At 46.7% G+C, this 6829-nt stretch overlaps 1 protein-coding gene across 1 annotated transcript in view; it reads right to left on the reverse strand.

The window, feature by feature from the left end:
- LOC134645124 (exosomal polycystin-1-interacting protein-like) overlaps nt 1-6616 on the reverse strand; it is a 17110-nt gene extending 10494 nt beyond the window's left edge. Inside the window, exon 1 of the mRNA XM_063498422.1 lies at nt 5875-6616. The gene's annotated coding sequence lies outside the window, so the exon portion shown is untranslated. The remainder of the gene's footprint in view (nt 1-5874) is intronic.
- Nucleotides 6617-6829: the final 213 nt, after the last annotated feature.

Consider the following 6829-nt stretch of genomic DNA (forward strand, 5'->3'; position numbering starts at 1 on the left):
ATCCATCCATCCATCAAACCATCCATCCATCCCTCCGTCCAACCATCCATCCATCATCCATCAAACCATCCATCCATCCATCCCTCCGTCCAACCATCCATCCATCATCCATCAAACCATCCATCTATCCATCCATCAAACCATCCATCCATCCATCATCCATCAAACCATCCATCCATCCATCCATCCATCCCTCCGTCCAACCATCCATCCATCATCCATCAAACCATCCATCAAACCATCCATCCTCCATCAAACCATCCATCCATCCATCCATCCATCATCCATCAAACCATCCATGCATCCATCCATGCATCCATCCATCTATCATCCATCAAACCATCCATCCATCCATCATCCATCCATGCATCCGTCAGTGACAGGACCAAGAACATCTCGCTGTGTTTGCTTCACATGTTCTGGGGCTTTAAATTAAAGTCTGTGAGAGCGGAGCTGTGGCAAGATGTTCAGCTTCCTGTTTACATTCATTAAAATCATTTCATTTACTTGCTTTACGCCCCAAATGAAACAGTGAGCACATCCAGACTCACAGGCAGGTGTTTCACAAGTTTGTGTTTGCTTTTGGTTTGGTTTGTGTCCACACAGATGTACAAACAGATTCAAACATCAGGATTACTGAATGTTTAAGTGAACTCGGAACCAACCAATAAAACAGTTTACCTGGAACAATTTGACTTTTTTTTTGAAAGAACAGTTTTCATGTTCCCGCCAGCTTCCAATGAGCCACAACCACCAACAAATGACAGTGCTCTGAAAACGTGATCGGACTGTGAGGGCACACGAGGAGGAGGTGCGAGCCACTGGCAATGACCCCGGTGTAAACACATCGATGAAACGCTCGCTAACTGCGCTCCATGTGACAGGAAGAGCTTGTGGCAGATGGAAAGGGCTGATGTGGTCACACGGTGGTAAAGGTAAGTTTAAGTGGCCCGAGACAACATCACAGGAAGTTTCAGTTTCATCCTGTGACAGAGTGTGGTTAGTTAGTCTAGTTATTGTTCAAGTAAACGGTTAAACAGCTGTTCTTCTTATTAAAGTTCCACTGAAATCATCACTGAGGCGACGCCTGTGCTTACATCTGACTTTGAGTCATGCGGTCTGCCATCACTCAGTATGTCCCTACCATCATAAATATCATTATCTCAGCTCTCTTTGAACTATTGAGGCACGATTTTAAGGTGATATTGTGCTGCTCTGCTAACCTGCTCATGTTTCTAATAAATCTCTCCTGTTCTTCGCTCTGTTTTTGTCGGTTTTGTTGTGTTTCAGATTGTCGTTTTACTGAGCACTGTTTCTTTGGGACCTTTGGAAAACCAGAGATTATGGAGATGTCATAAATGTCAACAACAAACATGAGGTTGCTCTGAAAGCATCAGTGAGGCAGACCTTTCAGAGGTTTTCACATATTTGTGTTGTTTTCTGTGTTGTGTGTCTGAAGCTGCACTGATCGCAGGTCAGTTTGTGGTTGAGAACACGCCTGTGCTGAGTTGTGCGCCAAGTGCTGATGCAGTTTAAATGCTTCACTCGGGCTGTATTTATATGCTGAGTGGGATCCGTCTCTCTCTGGGAACGCGCTCGGTTTTATCGTGTTTTGAGCCCTCGTCTGAAGCCGACTGCAGACTGTTGGGATATAAAGCGGCTTTACGAGGCCGACCCAGCTCTGCTCGAGATGCTTCTGCACTCACGACTTCAGCAAACACTTCTCAGCTCTGCACGCCGCTTTAGCAGCCACAGGGGACGCTATTTATAGAAATGTTCCCAGACTTTGTTTCAGGGAAGATCTTTTCTCAGAACACAAACTGGTAACCTGTCAGTGTAAACAAGTGTGTGTGTGTGTGTGTGTGTGTGTGTGTGTGTGTGTGTGTGTGTGTGTGAAGTAAAGTCAACCTTTTACTCGTTTATAAAAGCTGGATGGACTCGCCATGACATCACATACTAGTTTAGACACTTCACGGTCAGCACCATCTTTTATTTGGAGCTGAACAGAGGGTGCATGCTAAAATATCAGCTAATGCTAGCTAGCTTAGTTAGACTTTATAGGAACATCGCGCACACACACACACACACACACACACGGATACCTGTTCATAACGCTTCATAATCACTCAGGCTTCCTGGGCAGTCTATTGGTACAGTGACCTCACAGCAGCCATATTATTGGTCACATGATGCAGCGTTGGCTGGCGTCTGCTCTTTTTTCCAGTTGAGTGCACTATTTAAACTGAAGTGTTTTATTTGGATGTTAATTAGCAGGTAACAAGGTGGCAGGTGTTGATTTGTCAAACTTTGGATTCTAGGAGGTCACAGTGGCCACCTCCATCTTTTATATACAGTTTGTAGAGTAAAGCGGTTAAATCGAGCCGTCGACCATGAAAGTTTCTGGTGAGATGACTGTGCGGCTATAAATAAACGTGACTTCAGCGTGGCTGGTTTACAGTAGCAGCTGCCCTCCGTCCCCTCCATCCTCCACCGTCTTACCTCACTGCTAATATTAGTCATAGTCTTTCCAGCTGTTCCCAGCATCTGGCCCTCCCACTCATGATACCAGTCACTTTCTGTGTGTGTTCCCTCGCTCTCTCCACCACTCCCTTTCCTCCATCTCCATCTGTAATCCTGCAACGAGCTGCAGCTGCAGGGCCGGATGCTGGAAATCGACCACTGAAAACACATTCCACACTCTGACACGACACTCTTCTTCCTCTCATGTGATTGCGTGTCATATTTGTGCTCTTTTAAAGCATCTTCGTTCAGTAAATATCTGTCACATGTGTGTGACAAAGACAAACGGGCTGCTCGGACAAACAATATGCGAGCGGCGGCTGACCCGAGGACAGAAAAGCGACAGTGAAACGAGCTGGACGGGGTTAAAGCGTATGAGTGCGAGGTGGCCGTTAAAGGAGAGGCTCAGCACATTCCTCTGACATCATGCTCCGCCACAGGCACCCACCCTAATCCGCCCTTCCTTTCTCCTTCTTCCAGCTACAGCTCGTTTCTTCCTCCATCTCCCTCTGAGCAGCTGCAGCTTCACAGGCAGAGCTGAAAGTCTCACAGCTCTGAACGTAAAACCGATTATCTAACATGATTTATTGATTTATTCCTGAGCGGTTCACCGTGTTCTCGTGACCCAGTGGGCTGCATCATGTGCTCTTTTAACCACCAAGCTCAGGCCTTTATTGTGGCGTCTTCATGGTAACCGTCGCTAAAACAGCTCACAGTCACACCATCATCCATCAGACATTTAAATTTGGTTAAAAACTGTGTTCCCCACAGCACAACAAGACAAGCCCAGACATGTCTGACAGTGAGAGCAACGTTTTGGCTTTGATGATGATTGAACACCTTAAAACACAGTTTACCTGCTGTAAACATCGATTATATGAGCCCAGCACTTTTATTCTATCTTCCTACCATCACAGTTATGGAGGCTGTGCTGTGATGATTACATATGTTATGTTAACAAATCCCAAAGCGCAGGAAGAGAAAGTCATTCATTATTATTATCCATTATTACGAAGGTCCAAGTAAAGTTTACAAGGTCGATCGATGTAGGCGAGGATGAAGAGAATCAGGAGAACAATAAAAGATGATCAGCCTTCAAAGGAACGCAGGAAGCTAATGATCAGGCTTTTTGTCTGCTGCGGTCTGAATCAGTTAGAGCTTTGGTGTCTGTTCACACAGAGTGAAACACAACGCGTCACTATGAACCAGGTGGGAACGTTCAGTCTGCTTATTGGCCAGGTGTGTTTGAGGCGGGAGCGACAAAGGTAAACACAGGAAGGAGGCGCTGTGTTCTGAAGGATAAAAGGTGCCCTCTGTGTACGCCACACACCACAAATGAAGCGCTTTGGCGATTGTTTGGAACTGAGCCGAGACCTCGTCCGACCTGAGTAACCAGCTCAGGTGTGAAAAACCCACACTAAAGAAGACATCAGACGATAAGACGAAAAAACACTAAAAAACAAGTACGGGCTAAAATATTCAAATCAAAAAAGTCCAAAAATCAGAATCTGCAATCTCAATGTGCGGGGAGGCGAACGAGGAGAGGCCAAAGAAAAGCCCGGGTAATCATCCATGAATAATAATCTGCTGGTTTCCAGCGTTCTCGGTTGGTCAGCCTCCCATATGTCCGAGTGCGAGTCGTCCATTTCATGCATATGTAACACGCAGAGCGGTGCAGGCACATGCTAACATGTCTTTAGCCTCGTCACTCTCCTGTCAGTGAGACCAAATTAAACCACAATGTTTGTAACAACAAACCTAATGAGACACCCCGTCACCCAATCGAACAGGGATATTTTAGATTAGATAACAAAGGAAACAAGGCTGCAGCGATCCAGAGCTCAGAGCCTCGGTATGAGCAATGAAAGGATGAAAGCAGTCAGCTGTTGAGAGCAGATCCTGGAACTGACTGGAGTTTGGGGGAAATCATAAAGTTTAAGCATTTCTTTCATTATGAAAATAAAGTTCTTGGAAAGAATATCGGCATCAGGAGGTCATTGCTAGAGAAAAGTCTGAATGCATCTCTAGTTTGGAAGCATTGGGGCTGCATGTGTTTAGAAAGGCTCAGAGATCCAGACGTAGACCCAGAGAGTTTACATCCAGCAGCAGAATGATTTTTCTCTCATACCAATATAAGCAGATGTTTGAGTAAAACACTGATTTGGGGGAAATTGTTGAGCAGCCTGAGGCGTACCGGGTTAATCTGCAGTTCCATCTCTAAGACCAGCTGAGTAAAGAGAAATGACTGAAGAAGCTGTGAGGCTCTCAGTGACGGCGTCTCCCTTCGTCGTGGTTACGAGTGTTGTTTCAGTGCTGATGAAGAGTTTCCTGTGTGTGGAGCGTGTTTACGCGTCACTGGCCTCCATCAGCCTTTCACTGGAGGTTTAAATCTGTGCTGCTGCAGACGCCCCCTGCCCCATACTTTTCCCCACATTGAGACTGTGGTCTCTTTATTTTTAAGTAGACGGCAGGCTGTGACTAAACTCCAGACTCTTATACCTGGGCATCATCCATCTATCCATCCAGACTTAAAGACGACCTCTCACGGGGTCAAACATACGATCTGACAGTAAGATTATTTAAAAAGAGTACATATATGGACTTTACCTCAAAGAAACCTCTACAATCTTGCCATCTTCAAGTTTCCTTTAAATGACTAACAGATTTTTATCATTACGAGTTCTTGTACTTGTATCCACTTGTGAGAGATTTGTTTGGAATATGAAGATATCCGCTGCATCTGTGTGAAGAAGTGTTTCTCTGTGTCTGTGGAACCTGAAGGTCTCAGATCCCGGAGCTCTTCAAAGTGTGCTGAAGCTTTGAAATGAGCACATATAGAGGCTGGGACATTCACAGCAGTGAATCTCTCTGAGCCGTTCTCCTGGCCAGGCTCGAACAGCGCACACGTAAAAAGTCAGTAAAATGTGGGCTGTCCACCGACTCAAACGTGAAGCGTGAAACTGCGCTGGCTTCAGAACACGTTACCGTCAGAGGATCAGCCCTCTGGCTGCTGCAGGAGCTCCTGATTGTTAAAAGATGGAAGAAATGAATTCAGAGTTCAAATGAAGCCAGTGAGCTCAGGGTTTACTTTGATGCTGAAGCTCCTGGACGCGATGACTCGACCCGACGAGGTCAGAACATGCGGTGAGTCCGTGGGTTTAGCTGTGAGCGGCCATCAGGACAGACGGGTGATGACTCAGCTTTCTGCTGGTTTCTCTGTGATCTCAGCAGCGTCTGCTTCTCATTACTGACCTGACCGATCCTCTGGACCCACCATCGCAGCTCCAATCACACACACTCATTCACAGACATCAGTGTGTGTGTGTGTGTGTGTGTGTGTGTGTGTGCACTCACATGTGCGGCTCACAGCGGGTTCAGGTGGCACGGAGCTCTGGGCTGATCGTCCTGCTTCCTGTGGCGGTGAGAGCAGCAGCAGCGTCCACATCTGTCTGCAGGCTGGCAGGAAACACTCATCCCTCTGCCTGCGAGCAGGGAGGGAGGGAGAGGAGGCCGGGATGGAGGGAGAGCCGGGGCTGAGAGGAGGAAGGAGGCGAGGGAGCCCTACTCTCTGCACACTGTGTGGAAACTTTCCTCATCAGATGGACGAGCGTGGCCAGCTCCCTGTCCATGTTCTCTGCCCGCTTCTGCATCTGCGCCTCCTCCTCAGCCTCACTCTCCTCCTCCTGTGGACCCGCCTCCCGTCCACCAGGACGCAGAGCGTCTTCTCCATCAAACATTTAAGAATGCTGCCATCTCGTGGCTCCTCAGGTCATTACAGGGGGAACAGGGCAGAAGCATTCAACAGCAGCCTCGCTGTGTGCTCGTTCAGGCTGCAGGACATGAAATGTCCCAAACCTGGCACGTGTAGGACGGCCCTGTAATGACTCAGATATCAGCTGAGCATCTGAAGGTGGAACAATACTAAGTTTAACTTCCACCAGCTTCTTTTTAAAATTCTCCTCCAGACGTGTCGCTGACAGTAAGAATGAGAGGCTCGTTGCACCATCTTGTGGAATAAAGTGGTATTACACACAAGTGCCAGATTTGTTTCTGGACATGAAGTCATCGTTTTTATGTGTTTTAGCAGCTTTATATCATTTGGTTTTGAAACATATGTTATGAGTTTAGCAATTCTTGCTTCTGGTCTCATATCTGTTGAGACCGATTAAAGATGCCAAAGCAACAAAATGCTGCCACACTGAGTCTCCATGTCAGCATGAGTTGAAGTGCAGACTAACTAACCCTAACCCCCCTAAACCAGAATTATGATAAAGAAAAACATGTATTGCCTGCAATTTTATTTAAAGAG

Source organism: Pelmatolapia mariae, linkage group LG16_19 (genome assembly GCF_036321145.2).
Source record: "Pelmatolapia mariae isolate MD_Pm_ZW linkage group LG16_19, Pm_UMD_F_2, whole genome shotgun sequence".
NCBI classification, from domain to species: Eukaryota; Metazoa; Chordata; class Actinopteri; order Cichliformes; family Cichlidae; genus Pelmatolapia; species Pelmatolapia mariae.